Source organism: Echeneis naucrates, chromosome 22 (assembly GCF_900963305.1).
Source record: "Echeneis naucrates chromosome 22, fEcheNa1.1, whole genome shotgun sequence".
NCBI lineage: Eukaryota > Metazoa > Chordata > Actinopteri > Carangiformes > Echeneidae > Echeneis > Echeneis naucrates.
Window position 1 is genome coordinate 13689142 of NC_042532.1, and position 15003 is coordinate 13704144.

At 41.1% G+C, this 15003-nt stretch overlaps 1 protein-coding gene across 1 annotated transcript in view; it reads left to right on the forward strand.

Moving 5' to 3' along the window:
* luzp1 (leucine zipper protein 1) overlaps nt 1-15003 on the forward strand; it is a 40600-nt gene that overhangs the window by 11751 nt on the left and 13846 nt on the right. Inside the window, exon 2 of the mRNA XM_029493541.1 lies at nt 4886-4945. The gene's annotated coding sequence lies outside the window, so the exon portion shown is untranslated. The remainder of the gene's footprint in view (nt 1-4885; nt 4946-15003) is intronic.

A 15003-nucleotide genomic window follows, 5' to 3' on the forward strand; every position in this document is an offset into this window, starting at 1 on the left:
TTCTTTCTCCCTATGTCTGGGTTTATTTGTGACCATCCAGCCCCACCTCCTTTGCCTTCCCTGTATAACAGAACATTTAAACCAACCACCAAACATTACATTTAACAAATCTAACTGATGCTGTTATTCAAAGTGTGCTTCATGCTGATTTGGCTGAGGAATATAACGTGTGAACTTGTATGGCAGCATTTCTGAATGTATATATCCTCTTCTTGCGCCCTTGAAAAAAAACAAGCTTACCACATGTGGTGGTGTGTTTTGACTGTCTGGTCAAAAAAGGGTACGGTGTAGCTTGATGCCCGTGACACCCACCCATGTGGTCTGTCTCCTTGTCTGTCTTAAATACACCCGATGTCATTCCACCTCCTGCTCTGCCTGCCTTTTACTTTCTTTCTTTAGGTGTGGACTTGCACAGAGGAATGCAGTTAAATTAGTGTTTTATCTCTCCTACCAGCCAGCTGCATCTGTACTCTCAGCCGTGCCAGGCTTTTGAAATACAATTGACCTTAAAAGGAAACAATAGGGGCCTATCAATTCTGCTCTGCCAGTCAAGGAATGGCTCGCTCCTGCATGGGCAGGGTCCAACTGACACGCACAGCACAAGGAAGTGTTTGGAAACTGAACTTTGAAACTCTTGGGGAAAAAGAGAGGGATGCAGTGCACACAGCAGATAATTTCCTTCTTAACTGAAAGTTGTGTGGTGCGTGTTTAGGTCTGCAAACAGGGTTTGTAATAGCAAAGCACCATGACTCACTATGAAATCTCTATGAAAAGCGCAATTTTCAGCTGACATTGTTATCATTATATTAAGTGTTTTTAAAATTTTGTTGATAAATCTGCAAGGGCCATAAAAGTTGGTTGAATTTCTTCCTATTGTTAGAGCTATTTTCAGTCTGGACAGATCTGATCTGTCCCTCTAACAGGAAAATTCACGATGTGGTTTGGAATGATGCATTCCATTTAGGGCTTGAATGATATTCAAATTTGCATCTCATGCGATTTTTATTTATTTTTTATTTTTTTAAATTGCACTCGGCCATATCATGATTTTGAATATATTTCTGTTAGCTGCCTAGCTCTGATTAGTATTCTCAGATTTTAAATCCCCGTGCCAGCAAGTGCTGAGATATGTTGTCCTTGTGCAAGACACTACTACCAGTACTACGTAGCTGACTTACTAAAGTAACTCATCCAATGAACTTATGTGGATTACCTTGAGGATGATTTTTACTAGCACTTTAAAGTGCAGGTAAAGAAATCATATTTTAATATCAACCTGAATTGTGCGTTTGACCTTCAATTCTCTTCACATTGGTGAATAGGGATAAGCTAAGGATATTCTGTGACATTGCTGTCATATTACTGTTGTTGTATAAATGAATAATAGTCAGCTCTGTGTAGTCAGCAGTAGTGACTGTGTGAACTCTGTTATTTGTGGAACAGGGAGGGCTGCAGGGCTGTAAGTCATTCGATATTAGGACAGGTTCTGCAGGTTCACGGTGAAGTTAAAGAGTTGGATGGTTTTCCATTTGACATTCTTCCCCGCCTTGTTGATCTGCTTGAAGTCAAATAGCAGGAGGAGGAATGCTGTTGGCAGAGAGCGAAAAATCAATGCAAAAATTGTTTCTCTATTCCACTCTGGCATTCTTTAGTTAGCTCCTTCTGTCTGCTACTTACTGGATCTCTGCTTCCTGTCTTTCCCCGTCTCTCCTCTGAGTATCTGTCTCTTTTCCTTGTACTCCTCTCTCTGTCTCTCTCTCTCTCTCTAGGCATCCTGTTCACTGTGTTTGATTTGGGCATTCCTTTCCTCCCCATGCAGACAAAACAACCTCAGACCTCTCTGAACTGCAGCCCCCACATACACACACACACACACACACACACACGCACACACGCACACACGCACGCATATACGTATATGTATGTATGTATGTATGTATGTATGTATGTATGTATGTATGTATGTATGTATGTATGTATGTATGTATGTATACATACATACATGCATACATATACACACATACACACACACACGCGCACACTCTCCCGTCTGCTAATCACTCACAGGAAATGGGCTCCCATGCAAACGAGGCCAGCCTGGCCAGTGGAACCCAGGATGGAGTTTCAGGCCTTGAAATGTTCTCAAGTGGAGGAAATTGAACACTAGCGCTCTCTTTCGTTCTCCCTCGTTTCCTCTCTTGTTTTACCAACCGTGATTACTCTGCCCTCTGTTTTTTTTTTTGGGGGGGGGGGGGGCACGCAATTTCTCTTTTTTTTTTTTTTTTTTCCCCCTTCTTAACACATCCATTTTGATGATACTTTGTCATTCACACCAGCTAATGGACACATTCAGAGTTTTTCCTCCACACAATCACTGGTGAATCACTGGTGAATGTCTTCTGTGCCACCTTTTGCAATGCAATAAGTTGTAAGATTAGCAATTAGAAAAAAACTCTATGGAAGACACTTAAGGAAGCATATTTTGTTGTACTTTTGGCATCATTCTGTGTCAACTTAAAGCATTTCTTGGAAGACACGATGCCAAAGCTAATATGTGCATATGGTCTCACATATGCTACATGTTTGGAAAGTCTAATCCTAAATGGACAAAAGCAGGCACTGATATCTGACTAATAGCGGATATGTGATAAAGGCGTGCTCAAAGATAAACAGTACACGATAAAATGTTTATGTTCCATGGAAAAAGACTCGTTTTCAAAATTTGACAAATTGGGGTTTGTAGCATCAGAGAAGAGCATTAGTTTGTAATAAACTTAACTGTCTTTCTTTTTCAGCTCTACATTACATCAAAATAAAAAAAAAAATTATGAAGGAAGGATAAAAACTCAAGTGAAAAAAGCTGGATTGAATTTGGTCTTGTATACATATACATACATATATCAAATTATTAGGACTGGGCAATAAATAAATACTATATAAAATGTGTTATCTGTATACAATTTTAAAAATGTCACATACTATTATTATGACGACTCAAAGCTCAGCCCAGCCCTTCATGATTTAAGCCTGTAAATGTTATCTATGATGTTTACGTTAAAGTGGAGTTCACCTCAGGAATGACATTCGCTCTTTGGGGGGAGAACATACTGAGCTGGCGGCTGGTTGTTGTGCCACCTCACAGCTTTAGCTGTTTCTGCTGAGTAGCATCATGAATTCTCGCCGACCTGACAGGCTGTGTGCGTGAGGGGAAGAGAGTAGGAGTGAGGGATGAGAGGGAGACAGCTGTTTTCACTTTTATTTGGTTACGGGTTGGCTAACTGTCTGAATGAATAGCTCCAACCCCCCCCCCCCCACAGTCAGACACACAACCCAACAACACATACAAACATGTGGTCTCTCTGGTCACTAGCCGCTTTGGTGTTGTTTGCATTGCAAAGAATGTGTTGGCTCTCATTTGTAGAATCACCTTTTGAGTATTACTTGATCACACCAGGTAGGAAAATGTTCTTTGTGTAGCAACTATGAGCGTGAGAATGTCTGATGATTCAGCAAAACCTGTGTGTTGATGTCATGCCGCTGCCTTCATGAATCTAACATGAGGCAGGGTTGCCTCCATCCTGCGAGGAAAAAAGAAAGATGTGTGGGAACAGACAGAAGGGATCGCACGAGGAGGAGCTGAGAGTGGCAGCAGCAACCTAAAGACTGATGCTGCGTGTCCATCAGCAGCTACTTAGACGATCCAAGTGTCTGTGAGCACATCACTCTCACTGATATCCTCACTTAGTCAAGACAGAGAGCTCCTTCTAACAAATTACAGGTTATTATGAAATAGACACTCAATTATTGCATTCTTCCAGAGATTAGATCAGATGATGATGATTCAGCAAGCTTTGATAATGAATTGATCTTTAAAGTCACTTTCAATGTTGATTTGCCTGAGCATGGATATTTGATACGTTAGCTGCATTTCACAGTTTACTGGCCATACATGTAGTGAATTCAACGCTTAAAGAATCTGTATAGTAATTGATTATGAATGCTTTTATGCCGGTTTGTTTCTTTGTGTCAGTAATAATCCTAATGTATGGGTTTTGCTCAGCTGTCACTCTTCATTATTTTTGAACCCTTGAGGATATCTCATTAATGTTTGGATGAAAGTTAAACTAACAATTAATTCCAGAGCGTTCTTGTATGTCATGTTCAGGGTTAGAGTTCTGGTGCACATTTCTATACTAGTTTCCTGTTGCTGCCTGTACATCATTCTTAGGAATGTTCCTCGTCTCTTTACCCCCCTCCCTGTTCGTCTTTAGTTCTACCCCTCCCTCCATTTCCCTCTCTCATCCTTTAAATTCAGTCCAGACCCCAGTCTTAAATCTGGATTCTCTTTGCTTAACCAAACATATGGAATGCTACTGTAGTGGAATGCTCCAAGTCTGGGTTGGTGTGTGTGCGTTTCTGTGTGTGCGCGTTTCTGTGTGTGTGTGTGTGTGTGTGTGTGTGTGTGTGTGTGTGTGAGTGTGAGAGACCATGCACATGTTCTGAAGACGACAAGAGCTTCTAGGATGATGATGATTATGATAATGGTGTGTGTGTGTGTGTGTGTGTCTTAGTCCCTCCCCAAAGATCTGAATAGGGCCTACTGTTGTCATGGCCAAACACGCTGCTTGTCTGCTCATGCATGAGTCTACTGCAAAGCCTCCAAATGCATCCCATATCTGAGCAGTTAGCTCATTTTTAGTCTGCTAGCTTGACTGTGACCATCTCCCCTACAGTGACTGTATTGTCAGCCCAAACATACGCTTTGAGTCTTGCCAACTTCCAAACATAATAATGGTGAAAGATGGCATGAATGTGTGTGTGTTGATCTCATGACCAGCGAGTCCACTTCCACTCACCTCGTGCCCTGTTTGTGCTTTTACTGCAGGATGGAGATTTTGCAGTGAGGAGCTTCAGGATGTCGCAGAAAGATGGTTACATCTGAAATGTAAGTTGTGCCATCAGAAAACTTCAGTGTCTGCACAAAACCAGGATGACTGGCAGCGTGTAAAATGATCACATTAAATTAAAGAGAATCACATTTTAGTAATACATTTAACATGTTACCCAATTATGCTGTGACTGCTCTACTCAAAACAACATTGTTTTTGACTTGGTCAAAAGGAAGTTCAAAATTTAAGGAAATTCATCAAGATCCCAGGAAGTCAATGTGGTCAGCTGTTTTTCTCTAAATTTCCCCCTTTGTCAGCCTGAGCTTCCAATAGCATCCAGAAAGGCCCTGCCTGCTATAATTGCTTGATGCACAGCCTATGGTCTGTACCTCGATCACAGGCAGGACATCAGAAGGAAAGGTCTTTTTTACAATATGTTAAGCAATCCATTTCACAATATATTAATACCTTGGTGTCATTTTAGCTTTCAGTGGAAGAAAATCCTAGAGATGCATCAATGGGGTTTTTTGCTGATGTTCAGAAGTGCCAGTGTTTGCTTCAGATTTTGTCACGTCTTCTTCCACTCCCCCACCTCTTTTCATCTCCTCATCCTCCCTCTTTTCCCACCTTCTCCTCCTGTCCTCTCCCCCTTCTTCTTCCTCCTCCTCCTCCTCGCCTCTTCCGCCCCTCCTCTGCTCTTTGTGAGGCAGTTTCCTGTTGGGCACAAACACCGGCGCCACACTTCCTTCCATGAACTCTGAAGTCACACAGGAGTGGCATAAATTTATATACTGTACTGTGCATATTATTGGTCAATACAAGCATACACAAACTTTTATATTGCTCTCAGGGACAGCTGGTGTGTGTGTGTGTGTGTGTGTGTGTTATCAGGTCAGGGTAGTCAGCAGAGAAGATATGTATCACCTTCTTCTCCTTGGCTGTCAGTTGTGTGGCCAAGGCGTGTGGTGTGTGTTTTACTGGAGCTGCATGTACATGTGTTTATTATTACAGATGCTTGTTCACTTTCTGCTTGAGCCAAAGTCGTAGTGAAGCCATCTGAAATAGCCCAGAACTAACAAAGGCCATGAAAACCAACAGTAAAACAGGAAAAAGGAGCTTCTCATAAGTGTCCTCCTGTTACCCAGAAAATTCATCACACATTTATTGAGCTTGCTCAGAGTCAGGGGTTTTGACTCCTAAAAAAAAAAAAAAAAAAAAAAAAAAAAGGATCTCATTAACTGCAGTTAAGAATTAATCATTAGGAACACTGAGACATTTGGAAAAAACATAGCTGTAATTTCTCAATGATAAGATTGAGTTTTTTAATATGTAGCACGTATGTATTGCAGTGGCATTTCTACGCAGCAAATGTGAATTAAACTTGAGTTTCTGTTGCTGGTGCATTTCTCATTGTCTATTCAGCCATGTTGGCTGACTCCTCAGGTATTATTCTTGCTCTCCTTATTCCAAAGATCGGGGCTGAAAACACATCACCTACTTCCTGAGAACTAGAGGCCATTTCAAAGAAAAAACATTGCCTGTTTTGTTGTAAATCACATGGCATTGTGAATTGTGCAAATGTTGACTCAGTCTATCATATCAACTGGTTACTGAGTGTAACCAACTGTCCAATTAAAATTAAGTGCATGTGACCATCTTTGTATGCTTTACAGAATTCATTGGTTTCTGTCCTCACCTTGAGTTACAGTAACAGTCTAAATACCTTAAGCAAAATCTGCTTTAACTGTATGATCTCTGCCCTGATAAACAGCCTCATCATTTTACCTCCTGCTCTCGTCATCTCGTCTTCCCTCCCTCCATCTTGTAGCCAGTGCTGCATTCCTGCTGCAGCAATCCACTCTGCCAGCTACCTGCTCTGCATTCTGTGGAGTCACTCCCCTCATCTCACCTCTCTGCCACCCATCCCTCCCATCCCTCCCATCCCTGTATGTTTGTTTCCGTCTTTCTTTGCTTGCTTCGTACACACATTTTCTTCATTTCTTCTTCAGTCTCTCTCTGTCTCCCCCCCCCCCTTTTTTTTTTTTTGAGAGAGCCACTGAGGTCTCCATTCAGCCGCAGCATGCAGTTAATGCCAAGGCTCAGGCTGAGGAAGCACTGCCAAGCTCTGCCAACTGAGCTGTGTGTGTTTGTGTGCATACTCTGTGCTAGGATGGGAAACCAATGAATGAGCAGGATGTCAAGCAGCCAAACAGAAGGTAGAAGGACTCTATGTTAAGGGCCATTGATGTGCCCATGAATTGACAGTGTGTGCATGTGAGTGGTGGTTATGGGGGGTTTTACTTATCTGTCAGAATCGACCCCCCCCCCTCATCACCAGAGAGCTTGATGATCAACCGTCATTTCCTCCTCTTGTGGGTCTGGGAGGAACTGCGAGAGGAGAAAGAGGATGAAGGGGTGTTAGAAATTGCATGACAGAGGGACGACATTGTCTGATGTCAAAGAGGAGAGAAATGGAGAATGTGAGGAAGGGCAAGAATGAAAAGGAGCATGCTGCTGTTTCCTGGTGTTGTTTCCTTGACCTTTTCCTGGAGGAAATGATAAAACAGCTCAGTTTCACACTCAATGAGTTTCTTCAGCTGTGAGAATGATTTGCCTTTTCAAAGGCAAATTTCAAACATACACATTCACACGCATTCAAATTACTTTATAGCATTGATGCCTTTTTTTTTTTTTTTTTTTTTTTTAACCTATGTTATGAGTTAGTCGCAGATTTTTGATTGATTTACATCCATTTTCAAAGACAACATACCAAAACAGATATGAGGCAGAGTTTTCACCATAAATCTCACCTCAGCAGTTTGATAAGCCTGGTAATGTTGTGACACCTGGTCCATAGTTACATTTCTCACACTTTGCTCTGCGTGTCCATAGACAGTGTCTGCCAGTGACGCACCAGACGCTGTCTATCTTCTAATTGTAAGTTAAACATTATGTTTTGTAAATGTTTTTTAATAGGGTAATCATAGTCTAAAGTCAGGTTCTACAATTCAAAGAAAAATTCAAAGCCCCAAGTCAATACTCAAACTTGTTAGAGGTTCTATTGAGTTTATTTGTTTTAATTGGATCTACATTTAAAAACACCCAATAATAGACACTCTTTTTCTTTTACTTAACGTAAAACATGACTTTGAGTGCAGGTAATTAATGAATAAAATATCACAAAATTCTTATTTAATGCTCTTAGCGTTTGTCTTTCTGCCTCGCCTCATTCTTTCTTTGCCTGACTCATACTTTTTCACATGGACACAGACAGCTGGTTTCCCACTGTTGACTTAAACAAGTGTCATCATGTTTCGTGTTTTCATCTTGTCTTATCAGTGACACACACACACACACACACACACACACACACTCTTTCCAGCGCAGTTCATATTTACACGCTAGTCCATGTAGCCGTGTGTGTTCATCAAATCATATAACGATTTTAGCTGACGTCTGCTGATACCTGAGAGTGCCTGAACAGCTGTGAAGCATCGCTTTAAATAGGTAGCCAGTGTAGCCACTTTTTTTATTCAGAAGTCAAAGAGTTTCTCTTCAGTTGGATTTAGTCAGTGACTTTCCTTCAAGTCTGAGTCTATTTTGCTGTAACTCATTTTTAAAAATTCAAGGCATAGCACGAGTGGTATTCACATTTAGCATATTATTACGATCACTCTTCCACTGTTAGTGCGTGTTTTAAAGGTGTTAAGGCTTTGACATATAGTGGGTTGATGTTATAAACCAGAGTAGCTGAGCAGGTTAATTTTTCAAATCCCAGCAGTTCACAACACACCTTTTCATGAACTCGTTGACTGCTGTGGGTTTTGAATCTAAGATCACTCCCCAAGATCACTGTGCCACCACTCCACCAAAATATCTTTGCAGAAAAGTTACAAAAACAAAGAGCTAATAAAAGAAATCATCATTGATTTCTGAAAAGAAAAGTTATATTCCACTTCATTTTTTATTCATATTTTCCTGCATTTATTGCCTTTATTTATATAAAACAAGCTGTCTGTTTGTATTTGAAACTTATTTTTTTCTAGACAATTTTCTCTCCCTTCCTCCCTTGCTCTCTCTTTTACTGGTCACGGTATCTAATAATGGCTCATATTAATGTTATGTCACTGTGGTTGGATAGTTGTGTCTTCTTCTGGAGTCTTCCTGTCGATCACTTCACAGCAGGGACTTCCCGTGGTTTCAGTTGGACTGCAAAGACATCCACATAAACATAAACCTATTAACAAGGCAATAAAGTCTGCTGAACGTTAAAATCTCAAGTTCTTAAAGTTTAAATTTATGGGCTTGATAGATGTTTGTTGTTCTTAATTATTGTTATGTGCTCTAAATTTATAAGTCAATATGTCAGACGTGTTTCTCCTTTGATAAGTTTTTATGGATGTGGTTTCTGTGTATGTCTGTATACTGCTGTCTGATCAGTTATTGCATATAAATTCCTTAAATAATGAATTTGTCAGATGTTTTTTCATGCAAAGTGCTGATCATAAACATTTTACTCTCTCCCCCAGATTCAAAGTATCTATTTGGTTGTTATCTCTACAACAAACGCACAATTTTTCAGCAGAAACCTTATCATTTTCCAACTCTGACAGATGCAGTTCAGCTCAGCTCAGCTGGGTTTTGGCATAGCTGCAGTATGAAACAAAACAATCTGCTCTCCTAATCAGGGCCTCCCTCCTGTTTGCCCCAGTGTCTCGTGTGGAGTGTTTTGCATGTTTACAGTGTCAGCGGCCTCTGACCCTGAACACAGGCTGAGGACATGCCGGAGTAGAGTTAGGAAATATTTCATGGCAGCTTGATGGCGAGTCACAATGGATAGAAATGTGTGTGTTTACAGCAACAAGACTATTGCCAAACGTGCGGTTTGACTGAAGAACTTAACCAAGTGTGTATCCACATTGGCCAGCAGATATAAAAATGCTGCTTTTTTTTTTTTTTTTTTAAACTTAGCCTAGTCATCAAGAATGATTTATCTTTGTGTACTAAGATACCATATCTGATTATACTCAGAATAATTTAATAAACTGTTTTATTTTATTACAAAGCCCTGATGGGACTTTTTAAGGCCACTTAACTGTAATGTCTGTTTAAAATGCCAGTAATGCAAAGCACATGACAATTAATTCAGCTGGATTTTGTATCATCTCTGAAGTGCAGAAACACAGAAGCAGGTCCTGGAATGATATTAGCTGTAAGAGGGAAAGATAGATAGTGTGAAATTCCTCTTTCTGTGTTGGTGAGCATCCATTTGGCTCAAATGTTGTTCAGTAAGATACTGAACCTCCTTGTCGACTGCAGTGTTATGTGTTTTCATTGAATGGACTTTAGATTTAAGTTGCTCCAGATCTCCTTGGCTGCACTTCTGCCTGAGGACCAGCTGTCAACTGACTGGCCAGTATTTTCAGCTGCTGCTGTTTTTAAATAGAGCATCCATAATATGTTTCCCGCAGCTCTGCTTCTTGATCACAGGAACGGTGACTGCTGCATGTAATCCTTCGTGTTGTGCTGTTTTCTGATGAAGAACACGCTCTGATTTACTCATCTGCCACCAAAATCCAAAGCAAAGCTGAAAAGCTTCGAGGGCTTTGAGTCAAGCTTCAAAGTCACATTATCAATCAGGTCAAACAGTTGAACCAGAAGGTTTCTGTATGTGTTGAACTGTCATGGACTAACTTGAAAGCTGACATGTCAGATACTGCAACTTTACTTCAGCTTTTTTTTTTTTCTCATCTCACATTGGCTGTCTCACCCTTCCTTCCTCCTGTCTCTGGCATTTCTCATCCCCCTCCCCCATAATTTGCTGTCTCTTCTTATCATGCACTCTTGTACAAGCAAAAAGCCAAAAAGTAGTTTTCTTTTTTTTTTAAGCCCCTGCAACAGGACTCCTGATGTAGCGAGTCAGGGAGGGGAAGAGACCTAGAAAAGGCTGTTGGTCAGTGGGCGAAGGCTAGAGAAAGGGTTGTTAACTTTTAAGACACATTTTCAATGTAAATGTTCAGATAAGTTGTAAGCTCAAAAAAATGTTAACGTAAACATTTTCAGGCTTTGGTTGATGGTCCCCAAACTATGGAGGAAAATTATAATGTCTTAATTAGCAACTTAACAAAATAGCAACTTTTTATGGGATAAATAACAAAAATAAAATTGTAGCGTAAAAGGGAATAAAGTCACTACAATGTCAATAAACAATAACATTTACCATTTAGTGATCTGACAAGGCTTTGTTGTTTATGGTGGTATTGCGGTTCACTTCCATGTCTTGTCCCATAAACCAACCTATTTTTTCATAGCTGGAGATGACATTTTGTTTGCCCACAATATCACCACATTTCAATACTCATAGTCTAAGTGGTGTTTTCACCCAGAAAAAAAGATTTAGTATCCTCGTCCCATTTCATCTTATTTTACAAATTAGTTAGAAGACCTTAGTGTCCATTTTCCAGCTAAAACGCAGCACTGCCCTTCAATTGTCTGCCATTTTTCCAGAAGCGGCGCAAAACTGAAAGGGTGAAAGTAACAGAGGAAAGAAGTAACATGACAGCACAGGAAACGACAAACCAAACATTATGGGATGCAGATTTTCTTTTTCTTGGAAAAATGGAAAAATTCAGGCCAAGCATCAGGTCTCCACCATCTTGTGGCTTCCACTGCTGCGCCAGCATCCATCCACCCTCCTCATCCCTGTTTTTCTCTCACTAGCACGCACACACACACAGGATTTGTCACAAATTCACATTTCATGCGAGCAATAACCCCTTACATGAAGATGTGGTTGAGGCATTTTGATTGGACTCAGGCCCTTTATTAACTACTGTTTATGAGGCAGAGGAGCTTTAGGCCCAGAAGTTCCAACCTAACGTCAAGTGCAAAAGAGAAGGGGATTTTTTTTCCTCTTTCTTGCCTTCCTTCTCTCTTTCATGGAGAGAACAGAATGTACTGAAGGCAACAGGCAGGCAGGCAGGCAGGCAGGCAGGAAGAGAGTGGCTAAAGCCCTAATGATATGGTATATGATTGTAACCTTGGTGTGTGTGTGTGTGTGTGTGTGTGTGTGTGTGTGTGTGTCTCTGTGTGAGTGTGTGTGTGTGTGTGTATGTGTCTCTGTGTGAGTGAAGCAGAGTGGATGGACCTCTTAACAAAGCTTTACTTACAAGTCTGTCGGTGGTGTTCATTGAAGACTAAAAGGAAGTCCCTGTAGTTTTCCCCCACTGTTTTTGTCGCCCACCGCCCCTACACAGTTTTTCCTTTGGTGTCTATTGGTCCTTGTTTTATCTTCTAAGATATGAAAATACTTGCCACTGATCACCTGCCTCCTTTTTCACATTTAGCATGCTGGAGAGTCGCCATAAAGGGCAGCTCTAACCAGTTTTACATATCCAAACGCCACCTACAGCAAAAGAAAACCATGCTAGCAACATAAACCTGAAGATGAAGAGGCATTTGTATTGTAATATTCAGATAGAGCTCAAACTAAACATACTTTCTGGGAGCTCTTTTCCTGCCAATCAGCAGTCCCACTGTCCTGCAGCGCATAACCACAGCTGTAGGAGTGCAAAATCGAGTGAAAGGTCAAGTAGGGAACTTCCTGTCCAAATTTTAGGAAGTGGAAGGTGGCAGAGTCACACAGTGCTGTGCTGATCAGCCAGTGGGAGCTTTGCTTGAAGTATTTTCAGATAGATATGGTATACAGTGGCAGTCAGCACAATATGTGGAGAATCACTTGGATCTTTCTAAATGGACTCATATCTACAGCAGGCCCATAATTGTCTTGATCCATCCTCAGAGCAGTCTGGGGCCAAAACTTTAGAACATTTTATGCATTTCCTTTAGTGTTGGCCATTAAATCTAGACAACGCTCTGGTTTGGAATGAGCTTTGGCAAAGAGGGCTGAGGAGAGCCTGTTTGTGGCCTGGTTAAGAGCATTCAAGGCAGAGCGAGGGACTGGCAGTGCCCCGGTTAGTCTGTCATTAGGAATGCGTCTGCATAAAAGGGGTCAGTTTCCCTGCCTCACAGCCCCTTACCCCCCTCCAGGTTTTCCATAATTGTCAAACAAAGCACAGAACAGGGAATGAGCCTCTGTGCTCAATATGAGCCAAGCTCTGAATACCTCAGTAACCCACCTCCCACCTTAGTTCCTTCTTTCCCGTCACTCTGTTTTCAAACCTGTTTTGAATAATACATTTAAGAATATTTTATGTTTAGAAAAAAAGGTCCAGGAACATTTAAATTGTGAGCACACATGGTACTGAAAAAAATGAAACTGTAATTTAAAACTAAATATTGACAGCCTGTAATCCTTCATCCAACATTTCTTCAATTTTCATCTCCCTTTCCTGCCTCTGCTTTCTTCTTCTCATTTCCATCTCACTCGCTATCAATCGAATTCCCTCCTGTCTTGTTGTGAATGTAGCTAATGGGGCCACAGCCCTATGATAAGTGAATCAGGTATGTTGATTGGTTTGGCAGAGGCAGGCCCTTGCCAGAGTCGCTTTGCACGCCCCGCCGCCCCTTAAAAGCGCCCACTTGGCCATGCTGGTGTGCGTGTCTGAGAGAGAGATGAAGGGGTGAGATGAGGGAGGGAGGTAGAGAGCTGGCAAAGAACTAAAGGGAGAATGCGAGGAGAGGTTGGGCAGCCTGCCAAGTCAGGAGTAGCTGGACCTACCGAAAACTCTGTTATTAACCAGGACAAGGCTTGACCAGAGTTCAGAATTTATGTGTAAGTGTATAAAAAGATAAAATGATGAAGACTGAACTTGAAGGATGTTAAAATATTAAGTGACACAGGACAGTAGGACCAGCAGATCATAAGAATATCAGTCTACTGTTGTAAAGGAATCACTTTTTCTCCTTAGGCACGTTATAATACTCCTGTTTTTCATTGCTTATACTCGGAGCTGCATTGTGCAGTCTGAAGAGCTGTCATGAGGAATCAACTATTTTTGTTGTCGACAAGGACACTCTCTCTTTTTTTTTCTTCTTTTTTTTAATGGAAATATGTGAATTGTTCCGAGTGTTTCTACTCCACTGGAACAGGATCAGTCGAGACAGGTTTGGACCACAGAGACCACCTCAAGACACCAGGGAAAAATTGGTCTACAACTAACTTTACAAGCCACAGCTGGGCAAAGTTAATGTAACACAAAATCACTTTATCGTCTAAGGTGTTTTGGCATTCAAGTGGACAGCTAGGCTAGCAGTTTTCTCCCCAGCATTTTCCCCATTTGTCTTTTCCCTTCCTTGCTCTCTCTTCCATCTAAATTCTTTATATTCCTCAGTTGCCTACTGCACTGAGAAGATTTCTTAACCACTAGACCTCATGAAAGTACAGAATAATTAAAATACTACAGCTTAAATGCCTTGATTCCAGATTGTACTTCATAAAGTAATCGTTGCCATATTGACTTTCAAAGCTTAATGTGCTGGTTTATGTTCAGTAAGTCTTTTGAAATGTGGGAAGAGTGGTTTCAATTTTTAACACTAAATGAGACTATAGAAAATGTACAAAGCTATGCTGGAACAAACCATAATGGCAAGCCATACCTTGTTGTATAACATGTACGCACATAGCTCAAATACATTAAAAGGGTTCATAAATTCACTGGGTGATGTTTATCCAGCCTTGAAATGGATTTAATGTGAAAGAAAACTACAGTAGCCTGCATGTGCAGTCGTTTGTGGCTTTAGAAAAACACTCTTTCAACATGTTACTGTCTGTGTGGAGGAGGAGGAAACATCCAGCCGTCATGGGATCAATAAGTGTTGATGTGTGCAGATGCCATGTTTTAGCCTCCGGTCAGTTTTGTTCTCTGCAGCGGTCAGGAGGGGAAGCTCTGCAGAAAGACGGGGGAGGGGGGAAGGGACTGTGACGCCCCCATCTAATAGGATTTAGACGGAGCTGGAAAGCCCACCACCTGAATCATGCATGAATCTGAACACATTGGCTGTAAGATTTATGGCTGCCGTGCTGACAGGTAGACTGCTGTGTGCTAATAATCCATGTCCTCATATTATTGAGCCACGCTGCGTCTACAGATGGGAACCAGCAGATTTTACTGGCTATAGAAACAAGGATATGATCCAATGTGAGACATTATTG